Source organism: Cupressus sempervirens, chromosome 3 (assembly GCF_028749045.1).
Source record: "Cupressus sempervirens isolate cs-2001-9-10 chromosome 3, ASM2874904v1, whole genome shotgun sequence".
Classification (NCBI taxonomy): domain Eukaryota; kingdom Viridiplantae; phylum Streptophyta; class Pinopsida; order Cupressales; family Cupressaceae; genus Cupressus; species Cupressus sempervirens.
Genome location: NC_143120.1, coordinates 102,543,268 through 102,568,322, shown reverse-complemented (window position 1 = coordinate 102,568,322; position 25,055 = coordinate 102,543,268).

The following is a 25,055-nucleotide window of genomic DNA, read 5'->3' as shown; positions in this document are numbered from 1 at the left end:
ATGGGAATGAATAAGTAGCAAAATGGATGAATCTTAGCTATAGATTCATACCTAACCCTAGGTCACCAAAGTATTCTTAAGGAGGACAAACCATAAACATTTAAGAGATGATGAAGGAATGAAGAGAGAAGTTTGCATGTGCAAATAGAGCATTCATGGTGGATAAGGACTTATGAAGTGAGAAAACTTTTTAGAATCAATTAAAGTAGAATAGAGGGAAGGAAAAGGATACAACAAAAAGACATCTAATCAAGAAGGATCAAGAAGACAATTGTTTAGAGGTGATCTATTATCAAGAAATCAAGTGTTGACCATAGGATCAATGCTAAGACATTTTAATAGGTGATTTCAATCAAAATATTTTAACAAAGTAGTCCTAATAAATTGTACTGAAATCCTTTAATAGGGTGCTTAGTTGTAAGTTAAAGTCCTTTAGAAATGCACATTTCTAATAGGGTGTTGAAATCCTCTAACAAGGTGAGACCTAATAATCTTTGTAAGCCTTTAATGGGGTAGACCTTTCATAGGGTAGATCATGTCTCATGATCAAAACATTATAACCTTCATTGGATACACTTTATAACTATAGTAGTGAAGATTTGTGGGTGTCATCCCCACCCCAGTTCTACCTTCTCACTTGGAGGGTTTTTGGGTAATCATATCTAGTGTTATGTGTGTGAATGATTTAATTGCTTACATGTTTTAGATGTATGTACTTTACATGTTATTTTAGTTTACACATTGAATGTATGAGATGGATGTGTGGTGAAGGTTTTATGGGTCCAAATTTAAAGTATTGATTCACACCCCCCCAACCCCCTCAAAATTTTACCTTTCCTATTGTAATTCCAACAAAAATATTGTTGGCATTATAGTCATGTTTGTTATTAGTAACATAGACTTATTCAAATTGTAAGTATATACCAAACATATTATATAGTTAATAGTATTAAACAAGTAGCTCAATTGCTATCAAGTTCTATTGTTGCTACCAAGTCCTTTGGACAAATTTTGGTTTGTTCCAAGTAGTTACTATTATTGGGATCATTAGTAGTGTAAACCATACATCTCAGTGTATGTCGAGTTTACTAGTGCAAACTTAGTTGTGTAGTGCTTACCAAGTTCGTGATCAATGTGATGCAAGTCTAGTGTTAACCAAGCTACTCAGTGTTAACCAAGCAAATCAATCTATACCAATCTTGTAGTGATAGCATTGACTAAGCTATGTAGTGTGAATCAAGTGATTTAGTTTATATGTTGAGTTTCACAGTATTTGTCAAATCACCAGTGTAGACTGAATTTAAGACTACTTGGAAGTGATCAGTATGGACCCAGTCTCTAGGTCTAACAAGTGCATGATAATGTTGAGCATTGACAATAATGCTGAGTATTAGAACCTCATTGAGTTTATCTTCAGAACCCAAGTTTCTACACTTTGGCCAACTTTGTAATATTTGTGTAAACTTGTATTGTGATCAACTTTATAATTTTTTAATTGGATTGGTATATATGTAATGTATTGTGTCACATCCAAATCATCAAAGATCAGTGATGTAATAATTAGAGAAGAGTAGAAGAGTGAATTACAAAGGCTACATTAGTATAAGGAGAAGGAAATATTTATCTATCACAGTAAGGTGATTTGTACACTTAGAGGAATCTCATTTAACAAACCTAGTTGTAGATCCAAGATTAGCTATTGCTTCATCCTAATAGGTGGATCAATCAAATCCTTTAACAAGGTAGACCTAATAGTCTTGTGTAAATCTCCTTACCTAGTGCATACTTCATTATATATTTTTAAATCCTTTTACAAGGTGGACCTAATAGTCCTTATTACTCCTAACAGGGTAGATCATTAGAAGTGATCATTGTAAGCCTTAACAAGACAACTTTATATTTCAGTACTAAAGCTTGTGGGTATCATCCCCACCCTAGTTTTACTTTTTATTTGGAAGATTTTTAGGTCACCAAATCTTGTGTTAAAGTGTTATGTATGCTTTCATGTTTTCAGTTTCTCATGCATGCAGTTAGATCATAATTCATATAAAGGATTAATTGCTAATCAAGTTAAAGTTTTATTGCTTACTAATTCAGCCTTCCCCTCTCAATAACTTAGCCTATTATAATATTTTGAACAATTGGTATCAGAGCACTATGATTCTCAAAGAAAATTCTAAAAGCTTGAGAAAAGATCAAAGGCTAAAGACGTATTTAGACTTGATAAGGCTATTAACAATGAGAAGCTAGATTTGGAATTAGCCATTGGAAAACTCAAGAAAGAAAAAGAGCAACTCTCTCAATCCCTGAAAAGAATAAATGATATTTCAAACTAGATGAAGGACTCACCATACATTGAAGAAAGAATTGAAGACATCCATTCAAGAAATTTAGATGAAGTTGATGAAGTAATCAAAGAATCACTAGAAAAGAATAATACTCTTCAAGAAGAAGTAAGAAAACTAAGGAGAGAGCAAGACATTTAGTCTATAAGATGTGTGAAGTAATGGAAGAGAAAAATGGGATAAGAGAAGAGATAGAAGGAAAGAGAAATGAAATTCAACACATATCCCTTCAACAAATAGGCTTCATTGATCAACTCACCAATGCAAGTGAAGAAATCATGACCTTAAGATCAGAGAATGAAAGATTATAGAATGATCTATACACTAAAAAAAAAACCAATGAAAGAATGATGAAATCCCAAGTAGGCATGAATTAACTAAATGAGAAAAGTCATTATAGACAAAAAGGAAAAGTAGGATTTGGATACATAGAAGAAGGTGAATCATCCAAACAAGGAGCTCAAAAGAATAAACCTACTTACAATCACTATGGCAGAATAGATCATACTTCAAATAGATGTTGGAGCAATGGGATAGAAAAATTCAATAGAAAATGCTACAATTGTAATCAAAATGATCATAGAGCTAATGAATGCAAAGAGAAACCAAGATTTGAAGGCAAATGTCACAAATGTAAGAAGCATGGGCACAAGTCATTAGAGTACAAAACCAAGATATTAAATCTAGCAGAAGAAATTGTAAAGGCTATATTTGTTTGGGACTATAAAACTTGGTGCAGATGTCATTACTATGGAGAATTTGGACACATTGGAATGAACTGTGAAAAATATCACTTAAGAAAAAGAGATACTACCAGAAGATGTTTCATTTGTATAAAACTTTGTCATCTTGCCAAGAACTATATAATATTGGAAGAATTGAAGATGAAAAGAAGGAAAAAGTTGATAACATTAGAAAGAAGATGAGACAACAATGGGTTCTGAAGTCTACGAAGAATGCAAGTCCAAGCAACGATGATAAAGTCACTTAAGAACTGGGTGACTCCACTATTTCCACTTGATTTCTGAATGGAGGACTAGAACTAGGTTACTAGTGAAGACATCCAAACCAGTTCTAGTTGACATTGCAAAAGATCTATATTAGCATTCAAGATGCAAATGGATCACCAAGCAAGAAGTACTAGTTATCATTGAGTTACCTTCCTTACTAAGTGAGGTCAAGTTATAGACTCTACCAAGCAAGGTCGGGAGTAACTAAGTTTTATATGGTTACCGAATGATGAAAGACTCTACTAAATAATCAATGCAAGAAAAGTGAATGATAGTCTATCAATTTGATCTACCAAATGTACCAGGCATTTATGGAAAATTTTGGATAAAAGGAATGAAATTGAAGTCATTTTTACCATGATTTTTTTGAAGGCAAATTGTGCAAGGTGATCTTCAAGAGCATCCAAGAGATTTGAGTGAATTGTTATAAAAAAAATTTCAATTCTCTCAAACCCTACTAAGTGAAGATGGCATCTACTAGTAGCAAGGAAAAAGAAGGATCATACATGTTGGTTTAGGGTGTAGAATGGAAAGCACTAGACTTTAAGTTCACTTCTACAATCACTAAAACCCTAGATTAGAGTGGAGCACAGTCGCTAATCCCTCCCAAGGTATTTTTAATCAATGATATATGTTCTCATTTTAAATGTGTGACTCAAGATATTGGTACACTTGAAATGGATGAATGTTTAAAGGAGTTATGCATTGATGACATTTTGAAACCTAAGCATCAACAACTCAAGGCTAAAGGTTTAACCCATATTCCTCACATGCCCAACAATTTCAAAGTGAAATGGATTAGGCATATCCTTAGTCATTTGAAAAATGGATAGTTATGATTGGAGCAACCTATTTTGATTACCAAGAAGATGATCCATAGGATCAATGGTCTCCCTACGTTGGCTAAAGCTAAAACAACAAAAACCCTAGGATGGGCAGAACTGTAGAAGAAAACCCTAGCCAATTGGGATGGTAGGGGAATGAAAATTAGCAATGCCACTAACATGGAATTAAATTTTAGTATTCATATCATTGCACACAAGATCTATAGTTTGAGTAGGTTGACTAGTGTGAGATGTGAAGCATTTGACCTGGCATGCAAGGTAGTCAAGGACAACATTTCTCTTGACCTTGTCAAGCTACTATTGAATCAATTCAACAAGAACATGGAGAGCATTACGACATCAAAGAAAAACCCATGTAAGTTTGGCTCACTTTTGACATGTTTATTCTTTTATGTTCAAAAATTATTTCCATAAAAAATCAGTATTGTTTGGAGAAAAGATGTGCCATTACTCTATTAGATTAATGAATACATTACTAAGATGGGAGAAAACAACACTAGTATTATGGATAATCATTTTGATTCATTCAAGGAGAAAATTAATAATAGATACAAAATCCCCTAGAAACTAGTTGAAGATTATAAGGATGATGTATGTTTTATGGTGGATAGTGATAAGGTATACATTCAAGCAGTTAAGACTAGAATTGCATGGTTGAAACCTCTAGGATATGAGGTCAATATTGATGAAATAAAGGATATAATCGAGGAACTTATAAATGAACTAGTGGACTCCAAGGCTACATATTTTGTCACATGTGATGAGGCCTAGGCCAGAATAGAACTAGAGATCAACCTCCCTTAAGTGGTTAACAAAGGCAAGAAGAGGAAAGAAGAGGATTGTCAAGTTGAAAAAAAGTTCCACTCTCTTGTTGACTAAGGGAAAAGGTGAAGATGATGAAATAGAGGAAGAAGAATTAGAGGAAGAGGAAAAATTGAGGAAAAAGGGTAAGGTACTCATTACTAGACCTTCCAAGACAACCACTACAGTATTGACTAGAAGATCCTCTAGGAAGAAGGCAAATAGAGAAGGGGGAGACATAACTTTCAAGAGGTTTCCACCCACATTTGAGGAGAAGATGAAAGCAATGGGAATAGTTGTAGACATCACAAAGTTCAAATCACTCAAGTATGAATCTAGGATAGGTGATGAGCAGAAGCAAATCAAAGATATGTTGATATCTAAAATGGGTACATGGAAGTACTCACTTGATCAACTTACTTAGTAGATTCTTGATGCATTGATGAACAAGGTCACGCCAAGAGGGGAACATGCCATGCAAACTAATAAGGATATACATGAGAAAACTTTGAAGCAACTGATGCCAAATCTGATAGATAGGGAAGTAAAGGAATATTTAAAGAAAAATGAAGAGAAATTGACTTTAAGATTCAATACTTATCTTATTTTGTTAAATCAAATAGAGCATGTTGTCAAGAATGCAACAAATACATGGAAGAATGTATATCTTCTTCATAAACTAAGTAATTTTCTAGTTAGCATAAGTGACAAGGATGATGAAGATGATCAAGTAAAGAATGAAGAGAAAGATGATGATGAAGGAACACATTCTGATAATGAGGATGATGAAGAGGAACAAGAGCAAGAGGCTACCGAGGAATGTACATAGGATGTTGAGGAAACTAACCCAATTAAGATTTCTATAGTAGTTATTGCCTCACTTCCTCACTCTCCAAGAAAAATAGTGACAACATCCAACATAGAGACAACCTCAATAGGATTGATTGTGACTACCACTAAAAATACAAGCATCCAATCAATCTTTGCACTAGTTCAGCTCATCAGATCATTGACTAAAGTATCGAGTAATTCATCTATCAAGTTGCAAGCTCTTCCCTTTTCAATAGATTTAGATACATCAATTTCTATAGTAAGCATAGTATCAATTTTGGTAGCAAGTACTACTATTTCTACTATTGTTTCCATTCCAAGTACACAAGCAATACATGCCAAGATATTTGAGACCAAGCCTTAATTGAGAACACAAATTTTGGGTAAAGGTAACTAAAAGGAGGAGGATGTAGATATTGATGAGAAAATTGTGATTCCTAATTTGGATATTTCAAAACTCAATCTTGATCAAATGTAGACCTTAAAAGAATTACTCCAAAAGAAAGCCAAGCAGTAGAGGCTAAAATAGGAAAGAGACAAAGAATTTAAAATCATTAAGGATACCAAGAATATTTTTCCAGAGGCTTTAGGTATAGAGGTTGATACTTTTCAACCACTTTTGTATCAATTGGCAAAAGTAGTCCAAAAGTATAATGAAGATCTAGATGGACAAGAAAAGCTATTACAAAAAGAAAAGAAATTTTTTGAGAATAAGCTCTTAGAACTTAAAGCTCAAAACATTTCCATTTACCAAGTAGAGTTATCTACTATTTTAAGTTCTTTGGAAACTTCTTGTATTAATGTAACTTTACTTTTTGGTAAATTATGTGATATTTCAAGTTTTACAAAGGAAATAAAAGACAAATTTTCTAAGATTGATGAAGATGTTAAGGTGACTACTTAGCAATTGCAGCTTGACCAAAGTTCAAGCTCTACTGATTTTAAAAAGATCATATTTTTGATAGATGTGTAGGCAGAATTGCTTAGAGAAGAGGCCAGAATCAAATCTACTTTGGTGGATCTTCAAAAATGACTCTCTCTAACATGGATGCACTATAGAAACATATGACATATTCAAAAACTGTCATCCATGATAATAATTTCTCTATTGAAGACCATATGGTTGAACTATTAGCAGAAGTGCAAGTGGCATTGCGCACATGCAAGATCTTGTAGGAGAACTGGGACAAGACTTTGGTGCTGATACTAAAGGTACATTCAGACTTCTTGTCTTATTTTGGCATTACTATGTAAATACGTATAGTATAAATCTTTGGCATTAATTTCAAAAAGGGGGAGAAGATATAAGATGATATAAAGGGGAGAAAATATAGAAGTGATGAGGAGAAAGATGTAAAAAGATAGCAGGAGAAGATTGTAAGAAGAGTGTAAAGAAAATGTATATTGTTTGTAGAGTATACTATATATTACACTATGAAGGAAGCATTACCATGTACAAAAATGTATCCTTTACAAAAAAAATTTTGAAAAATCTCAAAAATGGTATACTCTACCAAGTTGGAGATGTAAGGTGATGGATAATTCAATTTTGATTGATAAGTGTTTTTGTCACTAGTGGCAAAGTTGGAGATTGTTGACATTCTAGTCATGTTTGTTATTAGTGGCATACACTTATTCAGATTATAAATTTATATTGAGCATATTGTATAGTTATCAGTGCTAACCAAGCATTTTATTTGCTACCAAGTCACTATGGAAAGGTTTCAGTTTGAACCAAATAGTTACTATAGAGTTGAAGATCAATAGTGTAAACCAAACATTACAATGTATGTTGAATTTACCAGTGCAAACTGAGTCATGTAATGTTTACTAAGTTCGCAGTTCATGTGATGTGAGTCCAGTGTTAACTGATCTACTCTGTGTTAACCAAGTGACTTTGTGTATGTTGAGCTCATAGAGAATCTAGTGTTGACAAAGCTATGCAATAATAATCAAGCAATTCAGCTTATATACCAAGTTTCATAGTATTCATTGAGTCACTAATATAGACCAAGTTCAAAACTACTTGGAAGTGATCAGTATGGACTGAGCTTCTACGTTTATTGAGTGCATCATGATGCCAAGAATTGATAGTGGATACCGAGTATGAAAACCTCACTGCGTCAATCTTCAAAGCCTAAATTTCTTCACTTTCACTGACTTTGTAATATTTATGTAAACTTGTATTGTGGTTGACTTTGTAATAATGTAATTAGATTGGCCTATATGTAATGTATTGTATCATATCTAATGTAATGGTATGGAATGAATATATTAAGAAGAGAATAGTGAATTACAAAGGCTACAATACTATAAGGAGCAGAAAAGATTGATTAGTCACAAAAGGTGATATGTATACTTAGAGAAATCTCATTCATCAAACCAAGTTACAAATCAATAATTAACTATTGCTTCATCCTAACAGGTGGATCAGTAAAATCCTTTAACAAGGTAGACCTAATAGTCTTGTGTAAATCTCTTTACTAAGTGCATACTTCATTGTATGTTTTTAAATCCTTTTGCAAGGTGGATCTAGTAGTCCTTATTACTCCTAATAGCGTAGATAATCACAAGTGATCATTAACGTAAGCCTTAATAGGCCAACTTTATACTACAGTACTAAAGCTTGTGGGTATCATCCCTACCCTAGTTTTCCTTTATATTTGGAAGGTTTTTGGGTCACCAAATCTTGTCTAAAAGTGTTATGTATGTTTTCATGTTTTTAGTTTCTTATGCATCTAGTTAGATCAGAATTCATATTAATTGCTAATCCAGTTAAATTTTTATTGGTTACTGATTAATCCGTCCCCTCTTTGTAACTTAGCCTATTATAATATTTTCAACAACAAATCTTTCTATAATTTGTAGACCATGCCTCTTTTGTTTGGATCAATGAAACCTTTAGGTTGATCAATTTAAACTTCTTCCTCTAGAATTCCATTTAGGAAAGCTGGTTCTACTTCCATTTGATGCACTTTGAATCCTTTAAATGCAACATATGCAAGGAGGGTTCTGATTCCTTCGAGTCTAACAATAGGAGAAAATGTTTCTGCATAGTTCATTCCTTCTTCTGAAACATAACTTTTACACACTAGCCTTGCCTTATTTCTTGATACCTCTCCATTTTCATTTAATTTATTTATAAAGACCAATTTAGTACCAAGAACAATTTAGTACCAAGAACTTTTTTTTACCTAGGTCTACCAACAAGAGTCCAGGTATTGTTCGTTTCAATTTTCTCAATCTCTTCATTCATTGCTTCTATCCAAATTCCATTATTCAATGTATCTTTAATAGCTATAGGTTGAAATTCAGTAAGACAAACATGTATCCTTTACTTTATTCCTTGTTATTACACCTCCTATATGATCTCCAATTATTTTCTTAGGTGCATGATTCCTTCTAACATATCTAGCTAGAATAGGTACCTTCCTTCTAGATTTTGGACTACATTCACTTGGTTTACCTTTCTCAAATGATCTTGTTTATTCTCTAAACTTTGTTATATTCCTACTATCTAAGACTCAGTTCCCACATTCTATGACTCAAGTTCCTCTCTCTAAGACTCAATTCCCACTATTTGAGACCCAGTTCCTAATATCTCCAACTTGGGTTTCTCTAAATGCAACTCGGGTTGGATTGGCTACAACTTGGGTTGCTCTACAAACTTAGGTGACTTAGGTAGTATGATCTACTAGGGTGGAGAAATCTATTATCTCCCAATGATATTTTCTTGTACATTTGGTAAAGTATCAGACACAAAGTAAATAATTTTTTTGTAGTCTTCAGGTTCCTTGTTGCTTTGTTCTTTATTATTTTTTGCAAACTCATCAATTTTTACATGTACACTTCCTATAACTTTGTGACTAGCAATATTAAAACATTTATATTCTTTTCTATTGTTGGAGTACCCTAGGAATATTCCTTCATCACTTTTTACATCAAACTTTTATTTCCTTGTGTCTTCCAAGATATAGCATTTGCTTCCAAATACTTTGAAATAATAGACATTGGGTTTATATCCATACCATAATTCATAAGGTGTTTTATTTGTACCTTTCTTTAGTTGAGATTGGTTAAAGGTTGTTCAAAAAAATTGATCAATTATATATTATCTTTGATGTTACACAAAATGTCATGTCTTTACCAGTCAGTGTCTACCGAGATCACTTGGGTGATGAAGATAGTTCCCTATGCCTATCAAGCCTTCCAATTTTTACCAAGTTCAAAAGATAGCGTCTATCGGGTTTACTTGGGCACCAAAGAAAAGATGGCATGGAGTTAGTGTCTACTAAGTTCACTTGACAAGCACCAAAGAGAAGTTCACAAAATTTTGGTGTTAACCAAGCTCACTCAGTTAACAAAGGAAAGTTGGTATGGAACCGGTGTTAATTGAGCTCACTCAGTTACCAAAGGGAATTCAATTTAGGATGCAGTGTTAACCAAGATTACTTGGTTAACAAATAAAAGTCTTTTTTGAGTTAGTGTTGACCAAGTTGGGTCAGCTAATGAAGGATTTTTATATATCAGTATATTGAGTCTATTGGATTAATTTGTTTGTTCTAGCCAACTCAAGGTTTGATTATTGAATTTTTATAAGTGTATTCAAGCTAATTTGGCAATGTAATTCATACAAGTATAAGATCAAGTTAAGGATTGAAAAGAGTGTGTGAAATAGAAGATGATGACTAAAGGAAGAAAATTGTAAGGATAAGAAGAGTATACTTGTTGACCAAGCTACAAAGAATATTCTAATCAAGAAGGATCAAGTAATCAAACTAGAACTGAGATCTAAAATCAAAAAGTTAATTTCATCAGCAATCAAGTCAAGTCAATATTACTCTCTAATAATTGTAGTAGTGAATCAAATCTCTTAATAGATTTAGCTTAACAACTATTTGAGAAATACTCTAACAAGGTGGTATTTCTAGATCAAAGTGTCTTAATACCTCTAACAAGACCACTCCTAATAGGGTGATCTAAATGCTTTGACAGGTTCACACCTAATAGTGTGTTTTGTAACCTTTAATAGGGTTGGCTCCTAATAGAACTGACTTCAAAAGAGTGAAAAATAGTAACTAGTTAAAATTGGTGGTTTTTCCAAATTAGGTTTTGATGTTAAATCCTAGTGTCTCATGTGTTCATGTTATTTTCTTTATGTTTCTGCAACTAAGTTAATTAAGGTTAATCACACTTAATATCATAAGACCTACATGATCAATGTTATTAAAGTAAAAATGCTTATAATCAATGTTAACCAAGTGTTTATCGAGTGACAATCATTCTTATTGCAAACCAAGTCATTTAGTGCTAATTGAGTTACAAAAAGAGAGTTTGGTTTTATTTTGTACTAACATCTTAAGGGACTAAGATTTATTTTTGTGGTAATTGATTCACCCTCCCTTCTTAGTTACTTCTCTTGCATTTCTAATAATTGGTATTAGAGTGCTTGGTGTTTGAAGATAAGGTTTCAAGGACCTAAGCTAAAGATCAAAGATGTCTTATAGAAGAGAAATTTCTCAATTGAACAAAGATAATGGCAAGAATTTATGAAGCTAAATTTAGCACATTGGAGACTCAAGACTAATATATTTGAACACCAAGTATGTGGCACCTACTAGAATTATGATAGTTGAAGAAATTATAGAAAAGAAGAATCGTAACATTATGATGATTGACATTGCCTCTACTCTCAATTATGTTGAATTTGATGAAGTCAAAGATTGTGATATTGCTCATGAGATATGAATCAAGTTGAAAGATATCTATGGAGGAGATGAGAATGTAAGGAGAGCCAAGGTAGAAAGTCTTAGAGGCCAATTTTATCAAATGAAGATGAGAGAAGATGAAAAAATTGCAAATTGCATTGAAAGAGTCAAATCTAGTGTAAGTGTAATCTAAGCCTTGGAAGGAATAATAGAGGATGTGACAATAGTAAGAAAGATACTCAAAACTCTTCTTCCTATTTATGCAATTAGAGTTTTAGCAATTCAAGAGAAGAGATGTGATCCCAAAAATTATATAACCTTGGATACACTAGTGGGAAGGTTGAGAACCTTTGAGGTTGTTAACTATGATAACCATATTCCTAAAACTTATAACCTTGAGTCTTAATTTCAAGCTAATCTATCACTCAAAAATAAAGCTAGAAAATCTAAAAAGTAATTTGACAGTAAAGATGAAGAAGATTTTGATGATGATTGAAATCATTGAAGCATTTCTTGCAAGGAGATTTCCTAAAGGAAAAGGAAAGTAAAATGGTAAAATACCTCTAATCTATTTTTCTTGTAAAGAAGTTGGTCAAATTGCTACAAGGTGTCCAAATAAAGAAGGAAAAGAAGAAAAGAAGTACAACACGTACACAAGAAAGAAATATTTCAAAAGAAACAAAGAGAACAAGGATAAGGTAAGAAATCTTGTTATATGGCTAACGACTCTGATAGTAGTGATGAGGATGGAATGGATTATATTTCTATTAAATATGTATTGAGAAATAAGTTCAATGAAAATGGAGAAGTATCAAGGACTAAGGAAAGGCTAGTATGCAAGGATTATGCTCAAGAGGAAGGTATTGACTACAGAGAAACCTTTTCTCTTGTCATTACACTAGAAGGTATTAGAACATTACTTTCTTATGTTGCACATAAAGGATTCAAAGTATATTAGATGGATGTGAAGTTAACATTCTTGAATGGAATCCTAGAAGATGAAGTCTACATACAACAACCTGAAGGTTTCATTGATCGTGACAAGAAGAATATGGTTTGTAGATTACATAAAGCTTTGTATGGTCTCAAACAAGCTGCTAGAGCTTGGTATAAAAGATTGCATAGTTATTTGATAAAGATTGGTTTCTAGTGGACAAATGATGACATCAATCTATACATGATCAAGGAAGGACTAGACAAGAAGATATTGCTAGTAGAAATTTTTGTGGACAATATATTGTTTATTGGTCATGATAACTTGTGCAAATCTTTTTCTAATAAAATGAGAGAGAAATTTGAAATGTCAATGTTTGGAGAGATCAAATTCTTTGCTGGCCTACAGATTCAATAGAAGAAAGATGGTATCTACATTACTCTATAAAAATAGATAAAGGATATATTGAAGAAGTTTGGAATGAAGGATTCTAGGCTAGTTGGAACATTTATGTCTACTAGAGATAAGCTTTCCAAAAACAATGATTCAAAACATGTAGATTAGACTACATATAGATCAATGATTAGAAAAATTTAGTATGTAGTGCATACAAGACCTGATATTGCATTAGTAGTTGGTATGTTTGCAAGATTTTATGCTAATCCAAAAGAAAATCATATGATGGAAATTAAAATAATCATGAGGTATCTAATGGGTAGTAAAGATTATGGACTATGGTATAAGAAAGGAGACAAATTTTAATTGGAAGCCTTCACTAATGTTGATTGGATAGGAATCATTGATGATAGGAAAAGCACTAGTGGTGAAGCATTCTTTCTTGGAAAGAGGCTAGTGTCTTGGACAAGCATGAAGAAAAATGGTATCTCTCAGTCTACAATAAAAACACAATATATTTCAGTAGCAGTCAATTGCTCAAACATTATTCAGTTCAAACAAATGTTGTCAATTATGAAGGAAGAAATCAAGGATATAGTAGTTATTTTCTATGATAACAGTAGTACAATTAACATTTCCAAGAATCATGTGATGCATACCAAGACTAAACACATTGCAATCAAGTATCACTTTTTGAGAGAATTGATGCAAGACTAAGAGGTGAGATTTGAATATGTGAATACAAAGGAACAAATTATAGACATATTCACCAATTCATTGGCTAAGGATGAATTCTTGTATATAAGATGTTAGCTAGGGGTTATTCCCCTTGCTAAAGCTCACTAAATAGAGTCTAGTAATGCATCAACCACATTTGAAGATTAGTCAAGGTTGATGTAGTATTGAAAGAGTAAATTTTATATGAATCAGTACATCAAGTAGATTAAAAATCCATTGGTTATTATCTTTGGTATTAAGATGTCAAAGAGGGAGAGTTTGCTGTCATATATCATGAATTTATACTTTTGGCATGAGATATCAAAGAGGAAGATTTCGTTCTCAAGTGAGATGAAGAGTAAACATGGAAACCTTGCTAATAGAGGGAGAAACTATAATTAGAGAATCATTCTAGAGGGAGAGATTGATGTCAGCGAGAGCTTACATTGATAGAGGGAGTTCTCATGGATAAGAATTAGAATCAAACTAGGTATATTATCCTTACTTTTCTTTTTCTCTAAAATTTCATTGTATTATGACATGTTGTGTTGCCATCAATACCAAAGAGGGATATTGTTGGAAATAATTCATTAATTGTATATTGTCTTTGATGTTACACAAAATGTCATGTCTTTACCAGTTAGTATCTACCAAGCTCACTCAAGTGATGAAAATAGTTATCTATGTTTGTTGAGAATTCTAGTATTTGCAAAGTATAGAAGACAATGTCTATTGAATTCTCTTAGGCATGCAAAAATATTGGCATGGAGTTATACTGAGTTCAATCGAGCACCAAAGAGAAGCTCACAAAGTTTAGTGTTAATCGAGTTCTCTCAATTAACAAAGGAAAGTTGGCATGGAATCAGTGTTAACCAAGATCACTTGGTTACCAAAGGGGATTCAGTTTAGGATGTAGTGTTAACTGAGCTTACTTGGTTGACATATAAAAGTCTTTTATGAGTTAGTGTTGACCATGTTGGGTTGGCTAACAAAGGATTTTTCTATATCAGTATATTGAGTCTTTTGGATTGATTTGTTTGTTCTAGCTGGCTCAAGGTTGGATTATTAAATATTTATAAGTGTATTCAAGCTGACTTGACAATTTAATTCATATTAGTATAGGGTCACATTAATGGTTGAAAAGACAGAGTGTGCAATAGAAGATGAATAGAGGAAGGAAATTTTATTTTTATTTTTTATCTTTCTTTTTCATTTTTCCCATCAATGTGAATTCTTTATATTCAACCCTTTATAATATTTTTAGAATAGAGCTACAATAAAAATTATATTTCAATTCTATAAAATCTACAATTTCTATCAGAGAAGATGAAGACCTTGGTGTGTGAAGAGTGTTCATAAGATTATCTAGCCTATTTTTTTAAAGAAGATCATAGTATGCAAAGATAATATTTTGATGTCAAGTATATTGTAGAAGAGAAAATGACCGCGTTAAAAAGGATTTGTGGAATAGTTTAAAAAATTAGAGAAAATATCATGAGTAGCATTGGGGAAAAGGAAGATTGAAAATTAATTGTGATTAAAGTAGGTTTGTTTTTTGTAGCTCAAGAGTATTGCCAAGAATAGAAGTAAGTTGTTTGTGTAGCAATATCATTTATTTCAATCAGAAATACAAGAAAAAAGTTAAAGAAAGAGAATGAGATCTTGATTTCTGAAAAATATATTATAAATGATGAATTGGTAAAATTAGAGAAGTGTAATTTAGAGCTATTAGAGGATTTGAATTTTTTTTGGAAAGGAGAATATGGATAATTGTGTCAAATTGAGAAACTTGAAAATGAATTAGAAAGGGTTAAAAATTAAAGTGTTGAAATAAAAGACATTTTAAAATTGTTTGATCAAGTTAAGAAGACAAATAGAGATTTAGAAGAGAAGGTAAAAATGTGAGGAAATTTTTTAATTTTTTAAAAAATGATGTCAACAAAAGTAGTTGGTGATGTTGATCTGTTTCAATTTAATGTGGATGATGTAGTAAAATTTGTTGAAATTTACAAGTGGGAAGATTTAATTCTGAGAGGGGGGAGGAGGGGGGTGAATCAGAAGTAACTAACTTTAACCATTTCAAAACCATTTAGCTAAAATCATTCACATGCATCTAATTCATCTAATAAATACTAAAGTAAGGACATGCATGAAAACAAATACCACAAGATTTGGTAACCCAAAAACCCTCCAAAATGAGAAGGTAAAACTAGGGTGGAAATGACACCCACAAAGTATCACTGCAACAATATATAACTATTTAAGGTTACAAAGTTTGACCATTTCCAATGGTTTGCTCTATGAAAGGCCTGTCCTATTAAAGATTTTACACCCTGTTAAAAGAGACCTTGTCTGTTAAAAGAGACCTTGTTAAAGGATTTACAAACACTCTCTTGGAATGTTACCGTATTAAAGGATTTAGCACCTTGTTGAAAGGCTTACAACATGGCTATTAAACCAACCTATCATCATAGGATTTTTATTCCTAATACAATGGCTAGAGAGTATTAGAAAGTCTTGACCTGATGACTTGCAATCTCCAATTGCTAATTTCATATCCTTGTTCTAATCTATCTATTTTGATCCTTGCTTGATCTGATATGTCTCTTCTCAAAATTCTAATACTTTGTTCCTGATCAACTAAATTCTACAATGTTGTTCCACTCTTTCTGAGTCCTTACACCCATTTGCACTTCACTAGCATTCTCCCATAAATTCTTACTCATGTACACACATAATAGGGTTTCATCCTACTTTTAAAGGCTTCGAAGACCTAGGGTTAGATATGAATCTACAATCAACATTCAATTTCCATTTCCTACTCAATTCTTTCACTTTTCCTATTGGTTGCATGATTTCTCCATTTTTTTGATTGGTTGCATGTTGATTACATAGGTAATGCAACAAAGTTGATCTTATCTTTAAGATCCTTCAAGATTCTTCCTAAGTCTACTAAAAAATAGTTTACATCTGATTTTGTGAATATACAAACTCATATGTTGATTCTATGTTACTTGGCACTTACTAATTATTGATACTTAGCACATATAGGAATTCTATCTTACTCGGGTCCTATGGTAATTTTTTTTTGCTCAACATCTATACTTTGCTCGGCACTTATAGTGATTTGGCATCACTTATCATTCGGCACTTGAACTTCACTTGGCTCCTGAAGTTCACACAACACCTATTGAATCTCTAGCTTGGCACACACTGTAGCTCAACATCTATATATTATACTTGGCATCAACTAAGAATTTTTTAAGTGTGTTGACACTCAATTTTCAAAACCAATCTAAGACCAACAATCTCCCCCTTTGACATGAGTGGCAAAAACACTTAACTAAGCATTATGAATCTAATTTATATGAGCATACTACACATTCTGTTCGACATATGTTCAAAACTTCAAAAACTTGTTCAAAAATTTTGTATACCTCAAAAGCTTGTAACTCCCCTTGAGCTAATGTGCTAATTCTATAACCAAAATAGCCTTAGCTAAATTTGTCTCATGGTAGTTCCATTATCTTCCTTCTCATTCCTTTGCCTCTATTTCTGTGTACCCTATTTCTGGTCTATTTGTACTCCTCCTTTGTTTCTACTCCCCTTTCCATATATTCTAACAATTTTTGCATCCTTTTGGCTGTATCTCCTTATTACTTCCTCAAAATTTGAATATCTCCCCCTTTGGGGATTCTTTATTACCTCCATCAAAGAATGTAGTATCTCCCCTATTCTTATTATATGCATAATGTTTATATCTCCCCCTTTTTGACACTTATGTCAAAGGGTCCTAAGAATGAATAGAATATTTAGCCAAAAGTGTTTTATTTACCTCCATTATCATCTTTAGAGAAGCATCCCAATTGTCTAAAGCAATTTCTAGTGCTTTGTGTTGGATATCTATCTCTATTGCAAGATGTACAAGGAAAGATTGGGGTCTTTCTTTATGACATTTTCTGCATAGATCATTTCCTTATGTAGTACTTCCAAGTGTGGGGTAGTAACAAATTGAATTTGTATTAATTTGGCCTTAACATCGGCCTTTTCTTCTATTAGTACAACTAACTCCTGAGTTTGAAGTATTGTTACAAAATGCTTGTCACTTTGAGCTAGATTTTTAGGTAGTTGTGTGCTAGATAACTTAAGATTCTGTTCCAAGCTCAATATTCTCTAGCTACTTTTTTGTGTGAAAAATGATGAGTCACACAATTTGGAGTATAATGAGAATATATTCTCAAGTACTATTTTAACTTTCTCAACATTCTTGGCTAGTTCAACTTGTGATAGTGCTATCTCACTAGATATCTTCTCATTAACTTTCATTTGAAATTTCTTTTCAGACCACTCTAATAATTTAACATTTGTATCAAGATCGTCATTTTGTACCTGATCCACTATGTTGGACAGTTGCTCCATGATGGGCTTTGTTTCATCAAGTATAGGCAAGCTAAATGCATCAAGGAATATGTCTTTAATTTCTACCAATGCTTGCTTTTGTCTATACTCATTTATGAGTATCTCCTACTTCTTTCTCTCAAGTTCCTCTTGCACTTTATTTATATGTGTTAGGTTCATTGTTTTGTAGTCATAACAAAGTATGACTATTTCCTCATCAAGTGCAAGATCTCCATAGTGAACTACCCTTGCTACCTTGGTGGAGCTTGAGCCTGGTGCTAAGATTTGCAGTGGTACTACTTTAGTGCTTAGTTGTTTTTTTGGAGTCCCTGAGGTAGGCAAGTTTATCAGTGTCTATATTGCCTCTTGCTCTCTTTCCTTGGAGGTTTTCTCCTCTTCCTTCTCTTCTTCTCTACTACCTTGATTAATGACAATGATTTGAGGAGGTGCACCTTGGCTTTGTCTTGTAAGAACATCTTGTCCTATCTACTCCTTTGCTAGCTCCTTGATAGTTGTTGTTGCTATTACTATGGGATCAACCTTAGTAGTTGTGTCTTGTGCTACTTGATCTTTTGTTTGATCATCTATAGCTATGGGAGGATGTATAGGTGGTTCTTGTGTGTTCACCTTCTCCTTAGCAATATTTACTACACCATTTTGAAATTCTTTCACACTCACTAAAATAGGATTTGTGCACAATTGTGATTGCAATACATTTTGGTGAAGGATCTTTTTGAGATCCTCTATAGTTAATGGATTGATTTTCTAACCTTAGGTGTTAGGAACATCCTTGAAAATTATAGTTTCTACAAGTGTTGTATGTGGAGGACTTATTGGTGGCAATTGGGTGTCTTGGACACTATGTTCTAGCTATTGCTCCTCAGCTGTTGCCTCTTCACATTCCTATGTCTTCTCCATTGTTACCTCTTCTTTCTCTTTCTCTCCTTCCTCATAATTTCTTCCCTCAAAGAGATCTTCCTACCCTTTCTTGATAGTAGTAAATCCATAGATCAATTTGCACATTTGTGTGGATTTCTTTACAACATCCTTTATTTTATTCTATAAAATATTGAACGCTCTATATTTGGGCACAAATTTTCTCCCACGTTTCTTACTTGCCTTTCTTATTTGACCTTTTGTAAGGTCTAGCATCATATGAGTCAATGTAGACTCCCTTATTTCTTTCTCTATATTAGGGCAGTAATGACATTTATTTTCTACAATGGAGCTTAACTCCTTAAGCATAGAATTGTCCAATTCAAGTGGGGTAGTCTTGAACTTGGTCATCATAGTGTAGATAGATTCTTCCACTATGCTTATTATTAAAATCTATTGCTTTTAATCCAGTCAAATTTGCATTGTCCCTAATGTTATCATGAATAATTTCCAAATTAGATTGGGTAGAATGCCTTAACAATCTGAATTGATCATTGTTAGACTCTATCTTTTCTTCATCTGACTCTGGGGGTGCAACATATTTTCTTCTTTTCTTTTGTTCTATAGGCCCTCCTTGCTATTTTTCCTTTTTCTTCCCTTGTTCCTTTGCTTCTTGTGTTGTTGCCCTGGTATCTACCCTTGTAGTTGGCTTGGCTAGGCTTGGCTTTGTTGCTTTCTTCTTCCCCTTGGGCTATGCAACTAGCTATTTTTGTGCCTTTCTCTTCTCAGGTTCAATCTTTGGTGCTTCCTACTTGGCACCTTCCTCTTTTCTTTCATCCTCATCCATGCCTTGGGTCAAAGAAAGTGTTTCCTATCCTTTTTCTTCTTCATCATCCTCAACTTCTTCTTCTTCCTTTTCTTCTTCTTCTTCTAATGTGCCTTCACCAAATTTGGCTTTAAGTTTCTTCACAAGTTTGTCCTTCTTCTTTAGTGTGGAGGTAGTCTTCATCTCCATATCCACATTTGACCTTATCACATCATAGGTTCCAAAACATGGAACCTATAGCTACTAATGCCTCATCTATATTTATTTCATAGGCAAAAGGTCTTAGCCATCTAACTCTTGGTATGGTAGCTTATATATAAGTATAATCGATATCTACAAGAAAGCATACATCATTTACATGATTTTTTAACAATGGAACTAGTATTCTTAGCCTTTGCTTCATGGTCTTCTTAAAGTCTTCAAAATAGCTAGTCATTAGGGTCTCAAAATTATCTCCCATTTGTTCTATATATTCATTAACTTGAGCTATTATTGACCTATTTTCTTTCCAAACAACTTTACCAAAAGAAAAAAAAAAATTTTGTACATAGAAGAATATACAAATCAAAATTGCACCAAACATGCACTAGGTTCCCTTGATTCTCCTTATTGCTACTAAGTTTTTATTGATTTGTTGTAGTTGCAATTTTTCAAGATCATAAGTATGATCCTTTTCCACTAATTTGTAACCCACATCCATTGTAATGCAAGGTACACTGTTAAGTCTGCTAGATTGGTAGAACTTATGTGCAATGACTCTAACAACAAAGTCAACAAGAGGATCTTAGATAGTGTCTATTGTCATTCATCTCTTGTTCCACTTAGCACCAGTGTTCTTTTCAATAGCTTCCTTAGAATCACTCCTAAGTGTCTTTGGCCAATCTAGAGTTGGGTACTCTATCACTCTATGTACAACCCTTTTGTAATTTTTACTAGACCATCCTCCAACCATAAACTTCCATCATGTATCTTGCTAAGAGCTATCCTAATCCATTCAGTTTTGAAAACTGTGGGGAATTCTAGGGGATGCGTCAAACCCTTCTTCTCAATGATTTGACACTCTTCCTTCAAAGCTCCATTTTCACATAATCTCGCATAGGCTTCCCTCATCTCCATATCTCCTATGGATCCAATTTTGCCACTATAACATCTTTTAACATCCTGAACCATAAGTACTGTAGGGGATATTATAGATAGGGATCTAGCTAGGTCATTTTCATATGCCACTTCAGGGATTGAGTGGAAATCTAGTTGTTTCACTTCATTGGACACTAGTTGAACCTGAAATGGATCTTTTTCCTATGGTTTCCTAGAGCTGGAGGTCATTTGTGCTAGCTAGGGTTTTAACATGAAGAAATTTAAAATTGCATAGCTTGGCACAAATGTAAATACCTTGAATTCAATGAAATTGTGTTGAATCACTATTAAAATCAGCCCAAATGCTAGATTCTCTACTTTAAAATTGTTCTCCTCTCTTCTTCATCTTTTCTCTTTGTTTACAATGAAGACAAATGATTTAAAATGCAATAATATACCTTATTTTCATAGCATTTAATGCTTAGTGTGTTTACAGTTGTCCACTCAACTTCTTAAGAATTTTTGCATTACTCATCTTCCATTGTCTTTCCACCACTTGACATCCATAGAAGTATCCCACACTCAGCTTTAACTAAATTTTCCTCTTCACTTAGATTTTACTATCAAGTTAACTACAACTAATCATTTGGCTTCTACTAATTTTGATGATCAACTTGGCTTGTACTAGAATTTTACTCAACATTTGAGGGTAACTTGGCAACACTTATGAAATCTTGAAATTTTAGCTTTTGATCTTTATTCATGTTGATGTCTTGTTTTCATTACTTGCTTGTTTAGGAACTGATGTATGATAAAACTTTGTAAATCAGTCCCTCATGCCTTGATCCGATGGATATTTTCAGTGAAAATTGAAGTGTCTCATTTCTCTCCAAAATATACACCATGAGAAAGATCTTAGCGTCCTGATTCCAACACAACTTGAACGGACAAAAATGGAGTCTGAATGGAGAAGTTATGCTCGGTCAAAGTTTTGGTCAATAGGTAGACCAGAGGGCTAGATAAGGGGCAAAATTGGACCATCTCAAAAGTGGTCAACAATGGGTTTCAAATCAAAGATCCTGTCGAGAGCTTCCCAACGGCGTTGGTTTCATTGAAAACAGACTTCATAATGGAAAGTTATGGTAGTTTGAATTTTGGAGGTAAAAGTGTCATTTGAATCTTGATGACATCATCATGACATCATGGGACAGTTTAAAGACCAAAAAATAAAAATAAAAATAAAGGATTCTAGTGAGGTTTGAACCCGTGACTTCCCGACTCCAAATCTCAAGCGATAATCGTTGCGTTATACATAGACTTCATAAATTATTGGGCGCAAATGCTATTTAAAGTGTGATTTCCGAAAATCAGGGATTAAAAATAGCCGCCGGCGGGATTTGAACCACTGATCGGCGACCTCGTAAAATGCATAACAACCGGTGGGCCATTTTAGCATTTGATCATTTAGATGGCGTATTTGCTATATATTGTTAGAAAACCGCCACCTAACCTTATTTTAAATAGGGTAGTTGGTTATATGGGTGTTATTTTTCGCCCCATAAGTGTAAGGTGCCGAATCTCCTAAACTTGTAAAAGGAGTATTTCAAAGATAAATTTTGTTAAAGACCCTATATTTACATTAATTGGTTTTAGCCTAATTTTGGCTAAAATTATGTATAAAAGGGGGGTGTTAGGCCTTTTGGAAGGGCATTCAGGTGGTGAGAATAGGAGAATATTTAAGTGATTTTTGAAGACTATTCTACACGTCGAGGGCATGCTATGCTGATGTTTTTAAGGGAATAAGTCTTGGTGCATTTGTAATTTATTTTGGAGATTAATCAGATCAGTCGTACTCTATTGGAGCCGACTCGAAGACGTAGTCACGTTTGTGGAGAACTCTGAAATCAAACTCTGTTTGCATCTTCTTATCTTCTCTCAATTCTATTTCTCATCTTAAGTTTTGATTTCATTGATAGTAAATGAATTAAGACTTCCTCTAAGTTGTGATTTTTTTAATTTGATTTTATTTAAGCATTCAATACTACAATTAGTCTAGATTCGTTACCAGATCATGCCTTCTCTTTGCTTAGTTTGATGAAGTGTGACCACTTGACCTTTTAGGTGAAGTGATCCCTTCATTTGATGTGCTTCTCCCATCTTTCTTCTTCCATGTCTTATTCATTTCTCCTCTGATGTGTTCAACATCTACCTTCTCTTTTCCTTTGTTGATATCTAAGTTGGGTGCCTTTAACCTTTTTGGGTGATTTATGCTGATATGACCAGTCTTCAATTAATTGAAACATGTGGTTTGACTTAACCATCTACTGTAGTTTCCACTAAAATGTGTCCTTATGTAATTTTTAGGAATGTTTCCATATTCCTTACAGTAATGACAATTGTACCTAGTGTTGTAGTCCCAATTGTAGTGATGTCCATGGTTATTTCCCCTTGATGGCTAATTAGGTGTCCTCATAGGCTTTGATCTATACTCAAAAGCTCTATGTCCATACTTCTTGCAATTGTAGTAGTGACCTTCAAATCTTGGTGTTCTAATAATCCTAGTCCTATAGTCATGTTCTTGATGTCCTTGCTTGTTGCACTTATGAAAGTGACTCAGATTCTTAGGTTTGTCATGCTAATAGGTTTTCTTGCTCCTGCATACATTATAGGTATGTCCTTTATTACCATAGAAATAACAAGTAGGTTTAGCATTCTTACCTTTGTCACTCCTTTCTTCTACAGTCTTGGATGGCTCTCCTTCTCTAGTGTTGGTGTATCCTAGTCTTGAAGTATCATTGCTAGCCCTTGGTGATTTTAGTAGCTGCTCAAAGTACTTAATGGCCTCATTTGGTTTGTTGAAGCTTTCTGCAATCTCCTTCTCTCTTTTCAAGCCATTTTGTAGTTGTTCATTTTGCATCTTTAGTGTAGAGATCTCAATATCCTTGACATTCAATTCATGATGTGCATTGATCATCTAGCTTAGGGTGTCTAGCTACATGTTTGAAATTCTTGCAAGCTCAATTGACTTTTCTTCTAGTCTATTGGCAAGTTTTCTCTTGTCTTCTTCTAGCATAGCCTTATCTTCAATGGATCTTTTGTTCTGTTTAGTCATCTCACAAAGCATTATGGCTTGTGATTCTTGTTCAAGCTTGAGTGTTCTAATTTCTTTTGCTTGGGCTCTATTTTTCTCCATTAGGTCTACTATTGCTACATCAAACTCTTTGGAATCTCCATTTGCAAACAATTTTGAGGTATCAATCTCTTTATATTGTGTACCATTCTCAACTGTGGCAATCTCTCTTTTTCTCTTTAGACATTTTCTTTGTTCTTCTCTAGCTTCTTCCAAGGTGTGTAGAGCAAGTTATACATCAATTGGTTGATTCTCTATGATCTTCCCAAGTTTTTAGACTTCCATTTCCAAATCTTTTCTCCAAGCTATAAGGCTCATCCTTGTGAGAACTTGGCTTTGATACCACTTGTTGGAATTCACAAGTGGTAAGATTTACTTATGAGAGGAGGAGTGAATCAGAAGTAACTAACTTTAACTTTTTCAAAAACTTTTAGATGAAATCATTGACATGCATCTAATTTATCTAATAAACATGAAAGTAAGGACATGCATGAAAATAGATAATACAAGATTTTGGTAACCCAGAAACCCTCCAAAATGAGAAGGTAAAATTGGGGTGGGGTTGAGACCCACAAAGTATCATTATAGTAATATGTAACTATTTAAGGTTACAAAGTTTGACCACTTCCAATAGTCTGCCCTATGAAAGGCCTCTATTGTTAAAGACTTTACACTGTTTTAAAAGTGACCTAGTTAAAGGATTTACAAACACTCTCTTAGAATGTTACCCTATTAAAGGATTTAGCAACTTGTTTAAAGGCTTACAACATGGCTATTACACCAAACTATCATCATAGGATTTTCATTCCTAATACAATGGCTAAAGAGTATTAGAAAGTCTTGAACTGATGACATGCATCTTCAATTGTTGATTCCAAATCCTCATTCTACTCTATCTATTTTGATCCTTGCTTGATCTGATATGTCTCTTCTCAAAATTTTGATACTCTATTATTGATCAACTAAATTCTGTAATGTTGTTATGCTCTTTCTAAGTGCTTACACCCCTCTGCACTTCACTAGCACTCTCCCATAAACTCTTACTCATGTACACACATAATGGGGTTTCATCCTCCTTTTAAAGGCTTTGAAGACTCAGGGTTAGGTATGAATCTATGATCAACTTTCATTCTCCTTTCCCACTCAATTCTTTCACTTTTT